We start from the raw sequence: 15,075 nt of genomic DNA, 5'->3' as shown, positions 1-15,075 counted from the left end.
CAACAAGGTTACATATTTCATGTTTTCCTCAATTTTGCAATACGTCAATTTTTACCAAAAAAGCATGCAACACTCATAAGTGCTATAAGTGTATCTTGCGCTGGTCCATATAGTGATTCCTTCCATTCAGCCCCGTGCAGCTGTTAGACCGCTCCAGTCTGTGGACATGTGTCCTGGTTTCAGCTGGGATAGAGTTAATTTTCTTTCTAGTAGCTGGTATAGTGCTGGTATAGCCAGCAGAGCCGCGCTGCTCCCGGGGACCCACCCACCCGACTCCGAAGGGCAAGTCCTCGGCTGCCCCTGAGACCAATGGGTGGGAAATGAAGCCTGCTTCTGCGCCTCCGCCACCGGGGCAGCAGGTGATCCACATCACGCAGGACCTGGACGTGGAGCTGGAGGCGCTTTTCAACATGGTCACGAACCTCAAGCCCAGCTCCTGGAGGAAGATCATGCCCAAGGCCTTCTTCAAGGAGCCCGACTCCCTGCTCGCACTCACAGCCGTCGAGCAGGGACTCGGGTGGGCCCCCTCCATGGCCCACCACTGCACAGCACGTCCGCTCCCACTCCTCGCCCATCTTGCTTGTGGGTGCAGCAGCACCTGCACCTTCACCAGCACTCCTGCGACCTGACGGCTGAGCTGCCACTGCCACCAGGCTGGGAGACAGCACTCATGCACACAGGACAGCGGTGCTTTCCTCAGTCACGTAGACAAAATTACAACATGGCGAGATCCTCAGAAAACTATAAACCAACTGCTGAATCACATGAGCCACCAGCCTGCAGCTGCTTCCACACCAGTACCACAGAGGTCTATGGCAATGTCTCAGCCAAATCTCGTCATGAATCACCAGCACCAAATAACACCCAGCACAGCCATGTCGCAGCAGTCATCCTCCCCAGACTCCTCAGCCAGGGCTGTTGAACCTGCCCAGTGCACTGACCACACAGCAACAGCAGCAGCAGAAGTTAAGGCTCCAGAGAATCCAGATGGCGAGGGAGAAAATTAGGATGCATCAGGAGGTTTACTGTGTCCCTTACTGTGACAGGAAGCTGCTCTGTGCAGATAGCTTCCCATGGACTCAGAAAACATGGCCCCAGTTCAGACAGCCATGACACAAGACATGAGGCCTGCTACAAATAATGGATCCAATCCTTTCTTGAACAGTGGGCCATACCATTCCAGGGAACAGAGTACAGACAGTGGCTTGGGATTAGGATGCTACAGTATACCAACAACACCTGAAGACTTCCTCAGCAACATAGATGAGACGGATACAGGAGAAACTATAGCACAAACAACAATGAACATAAATCCACAACAAACACGTTTCCCTGATCTCCTCAACTGTCTTCCAGGAGCAAATGTTGATCTTGGGACTCTAGAGTCAGTCACTTGATCCCTATTCTCAATGATGTCGAGTCAGTACTCAACAAAAATGAGCCCTTTCTTACCTGGCTGTAATCATTCAATGCTGATTGGGCCTACAATGCAATTGAACATTCTTTCTCCTCTTGAGAAAGAGGTAGAATATCTGAAAATCTTCAAGAGTTACAACTTAGTGCCTTAAAAACTTTTGTTACATCATCTTTATGGTCAGTTTAATCTCTGCCTGGATTTGGCTGACACTAATTCAAATAAGAAATACATATATATATATATGTAAATATGTATATGCATATATATTTCTTCTCTTTAGAAAAAAAAAAAAAAACACGCTACTTTACACATCTGTATACTTCTTTACCTTTTCAGACCAGGCAGACATGTTTCACTTTAAGGACAGAAAGTGGGTGGTGTTTGTGCATGTCCCTGACTGATCTCCTAGATATCGATTAACATCACAAACCCTTCATGCATCACAAAAGCTAACTACTAGGTCACTCGGTTCAAAAAACGTGCACAGCATCAGACCACGAGAGCAGTTTTATTACTATGTTTGTGACAATAATATCAGAAGCTTTTTTTATCAACTTACTTAAGCTTTAAAAACCTTTTTTTTCATTCTTAGTAACTAACTGTGCTGTATGGAGTACAGATTAAATCGGATCCATATCAGCCATAATAATTCATACTATATATTTGTAAAGGCACAAACAGTACTATTGCAGTTTCTTTTTTCAATATATTACTGTGTAGTTTTCGGAAGATAAATACTTCCAACCTGAAAGTACCAGAATCATTTAGCATCATTTCTACACTACAATATTGCTGCAAAATAAACCAGACTGGTACTCATTGCTGCCTTTTAAAAACAAAGCAATGTATTATAAACAAGTATTTCTTTAAAAGATCTTAGACTTTTATGTTTATTGTATTAAGCACTACAATTTTGTAACTTAACACATGAACGATTTTTATATATTTAAAACCCGTGGCAAATATCTTAAATGCAAAAGCATGCTTTTAAAATGTCTGAAAAATGTGGCACAACTTTTTAATGTTGTAAGTAGTGGGAAAAAAGCCTTGCTCATACTGTTTTCAGTAATGTTTTTAACTGACAATGTCAAAATACATGTTGTATACATGAAAAAGATGCTAACTTTATCAGGGCAATCCTAAAGCAGGATCATAACTTGTCTAGTAAAGTTGCTTCGTTCTTAAGTCTTTCACTTATTGTAACCGGTGTACAGGACACAGAGTGTGTTCTATGTGTTTCTATCTATTGTATATCCTACAAATACTTCTTTATCAGAGGTTTGGGACTGAGAAGGCATCAAGGGACCTGCACAGGAGATCCAGTTTTTAGGAATAAAATGGCAAGCTCAACGTTGTCAGATCCCAATGGATGTGATCAACAAAATAACAGCTATGTCTCCACCAACTATCAAGTGTCCCAGAAGAAGAACGATTTCAAATGGGGTCCTGAGCAACAACAAGCCTTTGAACAAATTAAACAGGAGATAGTTCATACTGTAACCCTTGGGCCAGTCCAGGCAGGACAAGATGTAAGAAATGTGCTCTACACCACAGCCAGGGAGAATGGCCCTCTCTGGAGCCTCTGGCAGAAAGCACCAGAGAAGATTCGAGGTCAACCCGTTGGGTTTTGGAGTCAGGGATACAGAAGATCCAAGGCCTGCTATACTCCAACTGAGAAAGAGATATTGGTAGCATATGAAGGGGTTCAAGCTGCTTTGGAAGTTGTTGGTACTGAAGCACAGCTCCTCCTGGCACCCTGACTGCCAGTGCTGGACTGGATGTTCAAAGGGAGGGTCCCCTCTACACATCATGCAACTGATGCTACGTGGAGTAAGTGGGTTGCACTAATCACGCAACAAGTTCGAATGTTCAAACAGGAAACCCCAGTCACCCAGGAACCTTGGAAGTGATCATGGACTGGCCAGAAGACAAAGATTTTGGAATATTGCCTGAGGAGGAGGTGACATGTGCTGAAAAGGCCCCGCTGTATAATAAACTACCAGAAAATGGAAGCAATATGCCCTATTCACTGATGGGTCTTGTCGTCTTGTGGGAAAGCACCAGAGGTGGAAGGCTGCTGTATGGAGTCCTATATGACAAGTCACAGAAACTGCTGAAGGAGAAGGGGAATTGAGTCAGTTTGCAGAGGTGGAAGCCATCCACCTGGCTTTGGATATTGCTGAACGAGAAAAATGGCCAGTCCTTTATCTCTATACTGACTCATGGATGGTGACAAATGCCCTGTGGGGGTGGTTACAACAATGGAAGCAGAGCAACTGGCAGCACAGAGGCAAACCAATCTGGGCTGCTGTATTGTGGCAAGATATTGCTGCCAGGGTAGAGAACCTGGCTGTAAAAGTATATATATTGTGTACATATTGTATACATACATATGTATATTGTGTACATATTGTGTACATACATGTACATATGCTCACCTACCCGAGTCAGGCCGCTGAAGAACATCAACACAACCAGTGGGTGGATCAGGCTGCTAAGATTGAAGTGGCTCAGGTGGATCTGGACTGCCAATGTAAGGGTGAATTATTTATAGCTCGGTGGGCCCATGACGCCTCAGGCCATCAAGGAGGAGATGCAACATATAAATGGGCTCATGATTGAGGGGTGGACTTGACCATGGACACTATTGCACAGGTTATCCATGAATATGAAACATGCACTGCAATCAAGCAAGCCAAGCAGTTAAAGCCTCTCTGGTATGGAGGACGATGGCTGAAATATAAATATGGGGAGGCCTGGCAGATTGATTGTATCACACTCTCACAAACCTGCCAAGGCAAGCACCATGTGCTTGCCATGGTGGAAGCAACCACTGGATGGCTGGAAACATATCCAGTGCCCCATGCCACCTCCTGGAACACTATCCTGAGCCTTGAAAAACAAGTGCTATGGCAACATGGCACCCCAGAAAGAATTGAGGCAGGCAACGGGAGTCATTTCCAAAACAATCTTATAGACACCTGGGCCAAAGAGCATGGCACTGAGTGGGTATATCACATCCGCTATCATGCACCAGCCTCCAGGAAAATCGAAGGATACAATGGGCTGTTAAAGACTACCCTGTGAGCAATGGGTGGTGGGACATTCAAACATTGGGATACACATTTAGCAAAAGCCACCTGGTTAGTCAGCACTAGGGGATCTGCCAATCGAGTTGGCCCTGCCCAGCCAAAACTTTTACATACTGTAGAAGGGAATAAAGTCCCTGTAGTGCACATAAAAAATATGCTGGGGAAGATGATCTGGGTTATTCTTGCTCCGGGCAAAGGCAAACCCATTCGTGGGATTGCTTTTGCTCAAGGACCTGGGTGCGCTTGGTGGGTAATGCGGGAGGATGGGGTAGTCTGATGTGTACTTCAAGGGGATTTAATTTTGGGTGAAAATAACCAATGAATTAAATTGTATGATGTTAAATGCTATGTAATACTGTATGTCATCACTACTAAGGTTGCTATATGCCGTATCAATGATATTACAGTAAGAATCACCCAGATTAATGAATTTTATTGAAACTGAGCAAAGTGCAGCGATGATAGAACCAGACAAGTGCAGCAGTGATGGAACCAGAACTGTCTTCAGCATGCAACAGTCCGACACTGCATACCATCTCTCCTGCCCTGAAGGACTGTTATGACAGATGGAGCCCAAAGTCATGGACTAAATGAATTCAACGGACATTTTAGAGGGATGGCCCATAGACGAAGGGAATGATAACTCTGTATATATATCAAAGGACAGGAAAGGTTATGGTGATCAACTGGGATGTACTGGAAAGTGTGGGACCTGGGCATGAAGTAGATGGTATAGAATAAGGAGTGGATACTGTCCTGGTTTCAGCTGGGGTAGAGTTTATTTTCTTTCTAGTAGCTGGTATAGTGCTGTATTTTGGATTTAGGATGAGAATAATGCTGATAACACACTGACGTTTTCATTACTGCTGAGCAGTGCTTACACAGAGTCAAGGCCTTTTCCTGCTTCTCACACCCCCCCACCAGCAAGTAGGCTGGGGGTGCACAAGAAGTTGTAAGGAGACACTGCTGGGACAGCTGACCCAAGCTGACCAAAGGGATATTCCATACCATATGATGTCATGCTCAGCATACAAAGTAGGGGAAAAGCTGCCTGGGGGTCCACTGCTTGGGATCTGCCTGGGCATCGGCTAGTGGGTGGTGAGCAATTGCATTGTGCATCACTTGTTTTGTATATTCTTTTATCATTACTATCATTTTCCCATTCTTTTCTGTCCTATTAAACTGTCTCTATCCCAACCCACAAGCTTTACTTTTCTTCCGATTCTCTCCCCCATCCCACTGCGGGGCAGGAGTGAACAAATGGCTGTGTGGTGTTTAGCTGCCTGCTGGGTTAAACTATGACAACATCTGAGGAAGTGTTGCTCTTTCCTCATGCGTTGGGTCATCAGGCTCACCTGAAGTCATGTGCAGTTGGACCACTCTGGCTCATGGCCTCAGATTTTCCTCTTCATCAGTGGGTGAAGGTGCTCCAGGGGTGAGCATCTACAGACTCCAATTGCTTTCTGTCATAATCCCAAGGACTCCTGTTTTCCTTAACTGACAGAGAGCCCTTAGCCAGCTGCTCTCCTTCATAAGGTCATTTGCAGGACAAGCTGTTTTCAGCCCCCGATTGATCTTACAGACCATTTTGTGTGATGGGAGCTGGAGAATGGATATTTGTGTCTAGCTCTGACTTTCCCTCCTGCCACTCTGCTTTTCCCCCTCGCATACACTCCCCCAGGGATGCTGCTTTCACTGCTGGCATCTTTCCTGATCCATCCTTGAGCACACAGAGCCAGGGTCGCCCACACAATTCCTGGTGCTATGTGAGGAAGTGTCTGGGTCCCTCCTGGACATCGCTTGGCCGTCACAGCGAGTTTCCACTTTCAGGCACTTCTTCTCTGCCAGCTTCTGCTGAGGCAAGCAAACATTGTGGTTTCCTATATTTGGCCATTGGTCGAGACCACATGAACTCTTGCTATTGTTTTGTTGCCTGTTTTAAGACCTCTGTTAGGGTGAACTTTTACCACACCCAGATTTTGTTGACACTCTTTCAAGTCTTCTCATATGATCCTAAACGGTAACAAATCATCCCCCCAGGCTCTGTTTGTGATTCTTACCTCATGCTTCCTGCTCTTGTATTGCTCTCCCTTCATCAGGAAGCTAAAATGACCAGCCATGACACTATCTTTATTTCTATTACTTGAGTCCAGCTTTGTGACCCATCAGCTCAGCACCTGCTACTGGGTAGACTGAGGGTGCCACAGGCACAGACTAGCCTAGGATAGCAATCCAAACTGTCAGAACTTCATTTTTCAGGCCAAAATTAATCTCACAGTTCCACAGGCAGTTTTCCTAAGCAGAGCCATGTGACTTGTGGTTGCTTTCCAGCATAGTTCAGAGAATACCCATAATCTCAGACAGTCCAGCGAAACTCGATCATTCTTAATTGACACATCCTGTCTGACTTGCAGGCTAAATGGCTTCTTCAGCTACATTAGACGGAGGGACCTTATTGTCTTGAAACCACTCTAAGAACTGGTAGACAGGGGTACTCCAGCTTCCAGTCTTCCCTGGTGGGATGGGTAAATCATGCAGGCTTCTTGCTCCTGGCCTCTCTCCAGTAGATTTTCACCTACTGTGACACCTTGCCTCTCACTGCACGCTGGTCCTGTCCTACCCAGTTTGGGATGTACTTGAACAGGACTGCAAGAGCTGTTCTCAGATCATCACACCAGCACTGTAAAATGGTTAGGGGAGGTGGGGGAGAAGATGATGGTGATATAGGCAGAGAAAAATTACATAATCCAGTGCCAATGTAAACTGTCACAGGTCAGTGCTTCCACTGGGTTATGCCTGGGCATCCCTTGCTGCTCAGCACAGTACAGCATTGTTCCCTTGTATCTCCTTCCAGGACTTTTAGCTGATTCATCCAAATATCACTATCTTCCAGACTGAGCTCATCATGTAAAGGTTATAGTCACTTTAATATTAATTTAGTCACACACACTCACAAAAAAGCCTCTGACATCTCTCCTGGATTGAATTGCCTGAACACTCTTCATTCCCTTGTAAACAGTAATGCAGCAAAACCCGTGTATTTTTTTAAATGCATTTAACTTGAGCTCAGATTAAGGTGATTTTTTGGCAGCCAAAAAAAGTAAACACCAGCTCCCAGGTCTGCTCTTCCATAGGGAGGTCTGATAGACAGCAGCCCTTTTGAGTTTTAGCCACTGAGTTGTTCAGCTATCAGTTAGAGGCAAGTTTAACACAGATCTATTTCTGTCCATGTTCAGATTTCAACTGGGTAAGTGCAAGTATGGGCACAACAGCTAATTGAAAGTGGCTCTTGCGAGATGTGGACATTGTGAGAGCTGTGCTCTCCTGTTTTTGGGAAGGGCCATTAATTCTTTTCTGATGTGTATGGCATGTGCATATCTGCCTTACACCTAAAACACCACAGACCTAATATCTGTGCATTTAATATCTGAGGACTGACAAAAACCAACCTGGACCAACTGTCTAGGCTTGCTCTTCACATGATGATTACCAAGGCAAGAACCAAGAAAAAAGGAGTTGACATTGAAGTATGGTTGTAGGGGCTTTATGGACCTCTGGAGCATGGCAGAAGTATGTGTCCAGTTCTGCATTTTCTGGGGTTAGTCCGTATCTAGCAAAACCTTACTGATAAGTGTCCAGCCTGGCAACTCACCTTCTCTATTAAAAAACAAGTAGCTGGGGTATCTCTTCTTGTACACCCATATCTACTGGCAGTAATGAAAGACACCATGTTTTCCAAGGGTTGGTGTGCATTGTATTATTTTTTTTTTCATATATTGTCTGCTATATATTATACTTAATAAATATTAGATACAATAATTTGTACTTACATATCAGTTTTCATCTAACATCTTCAAGTTTTTTATAATTCTAAATCCATTTTACTGCATTGGTTCAAAGGAAGTTATTAGTAATACACTATTTTATAGACTGACAAGTGGAGAAACAGGTAAGTTAAATGACTTGTGCAAAAATTCTCAGAATTCCTCAGTTTTAACTCTAATATTGATTTAACTTAACAGAACAAACCACATGCTATGCAGTATTAAAATCTTTTAAACTTAGTTGCACTGTGAGAGGGGAAGACAACACTTTCTAAAAGTGTAGATCTTGTCTATTTCACACTGCTTGTTTCATTTAGGAAGATCAAATGCCCACATTTCCAAAGGTAACAAAATGCACATCAAAGCCCTATCATCGGTGTTTATCAGAAAACCTATAGCTTTATAATTTACACAAAAATAAAACACACAGTTTATTAAGCTATAACATCTGTAGTACCACTTATATTCTTAGATGATATACTTTGTAACAATTGTTTTCTCATGGGATGTTTAGATGGACAGAGGCCTATTCTAAAAAGGTCGAATGTAATTCTTGTAATATCGTTCTGAAAGTGGTGAGGAAATGTAAGAATATGGTGATTTACCAAATTCAAACATAAATTCCAGATGCTTGTCATATGAACAGTCTTTTATGTCGAGCACGCACACATGACATTTTCCCTGATTCAAACAGAGATTCCACACTCTAGCTTGCATTTTTGGTTTTAAAATCAAAGAAACAATTTGATGTGACCACAAATCTTTTGTACAATGAATAAAATTAATAATTATTACCAGACCTGTTAAATGAGCAAATGTGTTAATAATAAATCTGCCGTGCACAAATGTATGTCATTTTCTCAGATACTGTACGAGTTATTTATGGTAAAACGAAAGCCAATTCCTGCTAAAAGATTTGACAAGTTAACTGATTAAGTGCACACAAAAGGAAAACATGGAAGAAGCTCTCTACTGTATATTTCCCAATAGAAAATTTACCTTTCCTTTGGACTTGTCTGTTGGTTATACTTTCCCACCAATTTGGTTCTGCCATAGGAAACCTCATCTCCATCCATTGTGTTAGGAATGGCTATTCTTACACTACAGAATCCCATTTTTATGATAATGTAGTCAAATCTCAAGTTGGCATTAATGGAAGTTTTGTCTAAGTAGGACCTCAGTGAGGCCAGAACTTTGGATATGGCCCAGTTTCTTTTAGTAATTAATGAAGTACTATAGCTACAGTACTTATTTACAAAAAAGTCAGCAGGCGTCAGCAGGCAGCTGTGTGGAAAAGAGGATGGGGGAGAATCAGTACTGCCAGTACTCATTTTCCATCTCTCTGGCCCTGATTCAGCAAAGCACTCAACCACATGTTTAATTTTAGGCGCATGAGTAATCCCATCTCTGCAGAGCAAAGCGTGTGTTTCGTTCTCATTGACTTTAATGGGGGTAGTCATAGACCTTTCAAATCTTGCGTGCCGTGCGTGACACTTTCACAACTGCTTCCACCTCACTCACCCCTGCAGCATGGCCTTTGGTCTGAATCTTTGCAAAAGGCCAGAGCCTCTCTTGCTCTGTGACCCCATGAGCCTTATGACCTTGTTCCACCTAATCGTGTTCTGGTAGCTGTTCTGGCATGTGGGAAAATGGACTGGGAGTAACCAGGAACCATGTTATTGATTCAGAGCATTCCCAGATCAACACCAACCTCATGTTATTATCTTGCTTATGGAGTCATACCCAAGTACTCTGCTAGTCAGGCTCTATCATCCTAATCAGGTGAGAAGATTTCTAGTAAGGGGATATTCATTGATCCATTAACTATCCCAAGGCTGGATAAGTATGTATTGCTGATGGACAGGACAACCCCTACTCAGCAAGGATGCTTACAGCAAAATAGGTGAATGACTAAGGCCCAGATCCACAGTTCTTTAAGTCCTATTTAAGAGTCTAATTCTGCAGTGACAGAAGTCAGTGGATGTTTCCAATAAAAATGGGATCGAGGTAGTATGCCCTCATTCAGCTAAACATTTAAGCAGATGCTTACTTTAAGAACAAGATTAAGTCTCTTTGAACTCACTGGGAATGAAACACATGCTTAAGTACTTCAGTGAGTCAGGGACCTATTCCAGCTTTGGATCCACAGCACTGGAAGGTATCTACAGAGGCAGTCTGGCCATTACCAGTTGCTGCCTACATCTCTGGGTGCAGCTATGCTCTGCTTATTTTGATAAATATAATATTCTTCCCACTTCAGTAGTTATTTTTTTCTTTAATATGGAGGGCACTATAAGTATGTAATTGTTGCTGGACTAATCATGTTTTGAATTGATTGCATGCATGGAACCTGAAGCTGGTTTATTCTGCTGCAGTCTTTCTTTAGATTTTTGCTCTGGCCCATTGATTGAATCATGACAAATGATTTCTTGAGCATGCTGACTGCATTCAGCTCTGGTGACATTTCCAAAAGCCTGCTTGTGATGGCTGATTTAATTTTCAAAACTTGCAGGGGTTATTTATGGGAAAACAAAAGCCCTTTAACAAATACCTAACAATGCATTTGGCTAGTTAGTTCATTTACTGTGCAAAAGGAGAAAACACTCAGCAGCAATTCCTGTACATGTTCTCTTATGAAATACTACATTTGGTTTGAGTCATCTGCTTATCAATCTTTCATGCCAAATTGGCTTTAAAGGTAACGACTAAAATCTTTACCACAGCTATTATGCAGTGCCAGTCAGGAAAGAGCCAGCATGGGATGCATAATTTGGCAGTCTGTTGCCATAGAAGGAAGCACTTCTCTCCCATCAGAATCAAAAGTAGACTTTTTGACTAGAGCCTGGGGGGCCCTTGAAATGTCCAGTATCAACAGTCACAAAAGCCACTCTCTGTTGGATCAAGCCCAGTGTGCATTATTCTAATGTCAGAGGTATAGGAGTGCAAAACTGTACATAGTACATTGAAAAACTTTTCCTTCACTTGTGCACAGTTGGAGAATAGCTTGACATTGAAATCAGATCCCTTGATCAACATAAAAAATCCTTGACATTTTGTTTGGAAAGTTATTGTGTATGGGCATACACAAGAGGCAATTGCTTAAAGTAAATACAAGTGACTTAAAGTCAATAAGTAGTATTTTCAAGGCTGACAAGGACTCAAGTTTTATAAAAGTAAAGCTGTCTACTAGGCATAGAAAAGGCACTAAAAATTAGGGATGGATGAGATCATTCTGTTTCATTTTAAGCACTGCATTTTTGGTTTGAAAGTTCCAGCCTTCACAGAATTTCTCTTTCAGCCTATTAAAGTTTGTGGGTATAAAAGGAGCAGAGACTGGGAGAGATTAAGAAAATTACCAAAAAAAGTACATTGTGTACTGTATGTGCAGCCATATATTCGTTCATGCCAGCCTAACCAGGGCATATGGCCTCCTCCTAACAAAACAGAAGTATATTTTATGTAAAGAAAGGGAGTTTTTCACAGAAACTTTCTTCTTCCCTCAAAAAATGTTTCAGCTATGAGAGAAAAGATTTATAAATGTAAACAAATTCCGCAAGCCTAATAATCCGTCTGTGAGATTAGTTACACTGAGGACAAACAAAACTATTCAAAATGCTTAAACATAAAAAAACCTAGCAACTGGTGGACCAATTTTTGATAAAGACAGGCAGCCTGTGAATAAAAGTTCACAACAGCAAAACCACAAGCTGAAGCTCTATTTTCAGAGCTCGTATAAATTTGAGACTTTATGCACAAATTGCAAAGATATTTGTGTGCCCCATAGTCTGTGGTATTAAAGGAAATTAGGCACCTGAATGCTTCTAAATTATCATGCAAGATTCAAAGTGTTAGTGATATTTAAATAGCATTTAAACTATATTATATGGACACTTCCAAGTAAGAATTTCAGGTTCCTCTGTTATTCATTTAGGTGCTTTTTAAAATAGTGTCTGATTAGTCATTTTTTCCAAGGTGTGTATTCTCACATAGATTTTATTCACATTAACTGACTCATACCTTCAATAAATACAGATTTGATCCATTCTAAAGACGCGAGAATGTCACATTTGTCCTTAACAGGTTCAGGGCCAGCTTTGGGTATAAACCAAAAAGGCAGCTCCCTACTGCATCAGAACCCCTATTGTACCTTTGCTAGAGGGCATGCATTGGCTGTTCCAGAGGCAGATGCAGCTCAAACCACGACATCATGGAGAATCAGTTTCTGCTTTTGTCTGCTCACCCTGGTTCTCTGTGGCGGCAGCAGGAACAGGAAACCTTGCTGTCTAGGTATTTTGTTTCAGTGTTTTATTTGGGGTCTGTAAAGGCTGATGGTCTGAGGGTGAAAGTGCATTATTGAAATGAATGGAGAAGGAAGAAAGATCCCTGAAGGAAGGCCAGCTGGAGAACAGGGAGGGATCCACAATTCTCCCCAAAGTGTCCTAGGATATCCCAAATTACCCTAACCGCTCTCCTCCCATTGGCATGTCTATGCCAATACACATCATGCATATACTGAGCTCATTTTCAACTCACAGGCTTTGTTCCGAGAAAGCTGGCAGGACAGGGAATATCTTATTTTAAATTGTCTTGTGGTGGAGGATGATATAGTGTGAATACCAGAGAACAGGGCTTTCCAAAAGTGCACTGAGTCAAGAGACACAGACATGTTGTCGAATGCAAAGGTTTTTTTACTGTCTTTCAAAAAAAGCTGTTGGCAATATGCAGGCCCTGAAAGCTGGACCAAAAATAACAATAATACATAGACCCTCTGGCCACAGAATACTCTGTGAAATATAGAGAATATAAATACTAGCATTCCTGCTTGGGCTAGGCAAAATGCTGAAAGATATACAGGGAACATAAAGACAACCCCTTTTGTCTTTAAAGTAATATGACAAATAAAAAGTGTGCTTAAAGCACTAGGATTTGTTTGGAAACAAAACAAAACTACATAAGTGACTTTAGTCCACTGCGTCCTCCAGGGCAGGAAAGAAGATTCAGGAATGAGGGCTGCATACCCTCTAAAATTTAACTTTGAAAATCTAGGGCTTCAGCTTGAGATTTTTAAGCAATGGTTACTTCCACACATACCCCACCAGTGTGGTGTGGGCCCCCTCAGCTGGGACATGCTTGCAGCAGTGCAATATGTACGGCTGCTCACTTACCATCTGTAGGTGCAGGATGGCGAGAATCTAGGGAGACGGGAAGCAAGCTGAGGAGTACCCCATCAGCATGTGGAGGAGGTATTGCAGGCACTGTAGGAAGGACAGAAAAATGTGGTTGTAACGATGCAAAGATTTTCACAGTTTTAGTTGATCGTTAACCTCTGGTGACAGGAAAACCTGATCATCCCCAGTGAAATACACAGTACACCAACCTGGCACCTCCATCACAAAGAGGGCCTATGTGCCATGGTGAAAGTTCTCAGAGCTCTACCTCACTGGAGAACCTGGTATTTTCTGTCCTTGTTCATGGTCCTCTGTCTGAGGCACAGAGATATGTCCAGAGCAGGCCAAAGAGGGGATTGCATATGGAGCAGATTCTGAGCAGAAAATAAATAACACAAGTCCACATACGTAGACTCTTTGGACCCCCTAGTCTTTATAGAATATAGTCTGCTTATCCACTTCCCTTGAAGTCCTTCCTCTGGACAAGACCTGTGAATTGATATCCCTATTCTGAACACAATTCATCCAGGAAGCAGCATCTGAAAGAAACATTTGATTTCTGTGCTGACCTCTGCCCATGTTGACTAGACAAGAAAAAAAGAGTGATCAATTCTGATAAGAGGGGGCATGGACTTGGATCACAGTGAAAGATCTGTAGACTTTAGTAGCTCGTCTGATGAAGGTGATGGTGGGGATTGATGGAAGGGGGAGAAGAAAGAAATATCAGGCTTTGTGCCTACAGAGGAGACAGCCAGGCTGTCTCATAGGCATCCTACTGCCTGCTTATGGCCTCCATCGCACTTCTGTCTCTCCAGAGTGTGCAGCCAAGTGGGGCTTTGCCAGACTGCTTAATTGTTGTAGTGACAGAATGATTATGGGACCTGGTTTTCCAGACCAGGCTTGGTGTACCCTCCTCGTTCACAGTAAAGCTGGTCTGGCATTTTATGCCCTCACTTCAGGTCCCATGGTGTGAGAGCTGGGTGTGTTTTAATGAGTCTCAGCCTCATTACAAACTTTCAGAAATGTGCAGGAACTGCTAAAGTTCCTGCTACATGAAACATTTTCCTGTGTCCCTGCCCAGGAGTGGGCGAACATCTGGATAGCAAGAGACAGTCTGTTCAATCAGGGTGTTGGGCTCTTGGCCCTGTAATGGAGGGTGGGGAAAAAGGCCCCTTCCGGCTTTGGCATAGAGCAATGATGGGAACTGACATTTCAGGGCATTTGTATACTCAGTAAGAACTCTCCCTGTCTGTTTTAAGCAGCTCCATGTCAGGACTTTGTCCTTTGCTGGACTGTCAGCTTCTTACAGAAGATCCTAGCCTCTGTGCACCATTCTCCTATGGAAACAACCTTCCTATGGACTAAGAGACATAGAAGAAGACAGTTAGGATAGGCCTGTGAGGGAACTAAGCAGGTGGACAGGTATGAGAGTCTGTTCTGGAGTCTGGGGATGGACATCTGCAGGTGCAAGCCCTGTTAGAGCTGAGGGCAGAACACAGGACTGCTATCAGTGCTGAGGGTTGCATTATGGACTAAAAGTGTGCAAGCAGCTGCCTCAACACATCGCTTCTGCC

At 42.9% G+C, this 15,075-nt stretch overlaps 1 pseudogene; it reads left to right on the top strand.

Moving 5' to 3' along the window:
* The first annotated feature begins 320 nt into the window (after positions 1-320).
* LOC104030045 (WW domain-containing transcription regulator protein 1 pseudogene) lies at positions 321-1,462 on the top strand (annotated as a pseudogene).
* The last annotated feature ends 13,613 nt before the right edge of the window (positions 1,463-15,075 follow it).

The sequence above is a fragment of the Pelecanus crispus genome, chromosome 1, assembly GCF_030463565.1.
Source record: "Pelecanus crispus isolate bPelCri1 chromosome 1, bPelCri1.pri, whole genome shotgun sequence".
Taxonomy (NCBI): domain Eukaryota; kingdom Metazoa; phylum Chordata; class Aves; order Pelecaniformes; family Pelecanidae; genus Pelecanus; species Pelecanus crispus.
The sequence above is the reverse complement of the archived record's forward strand: the minus strand, read 5'-3'. Positions and strand labels throughout refer to the sequence as shown.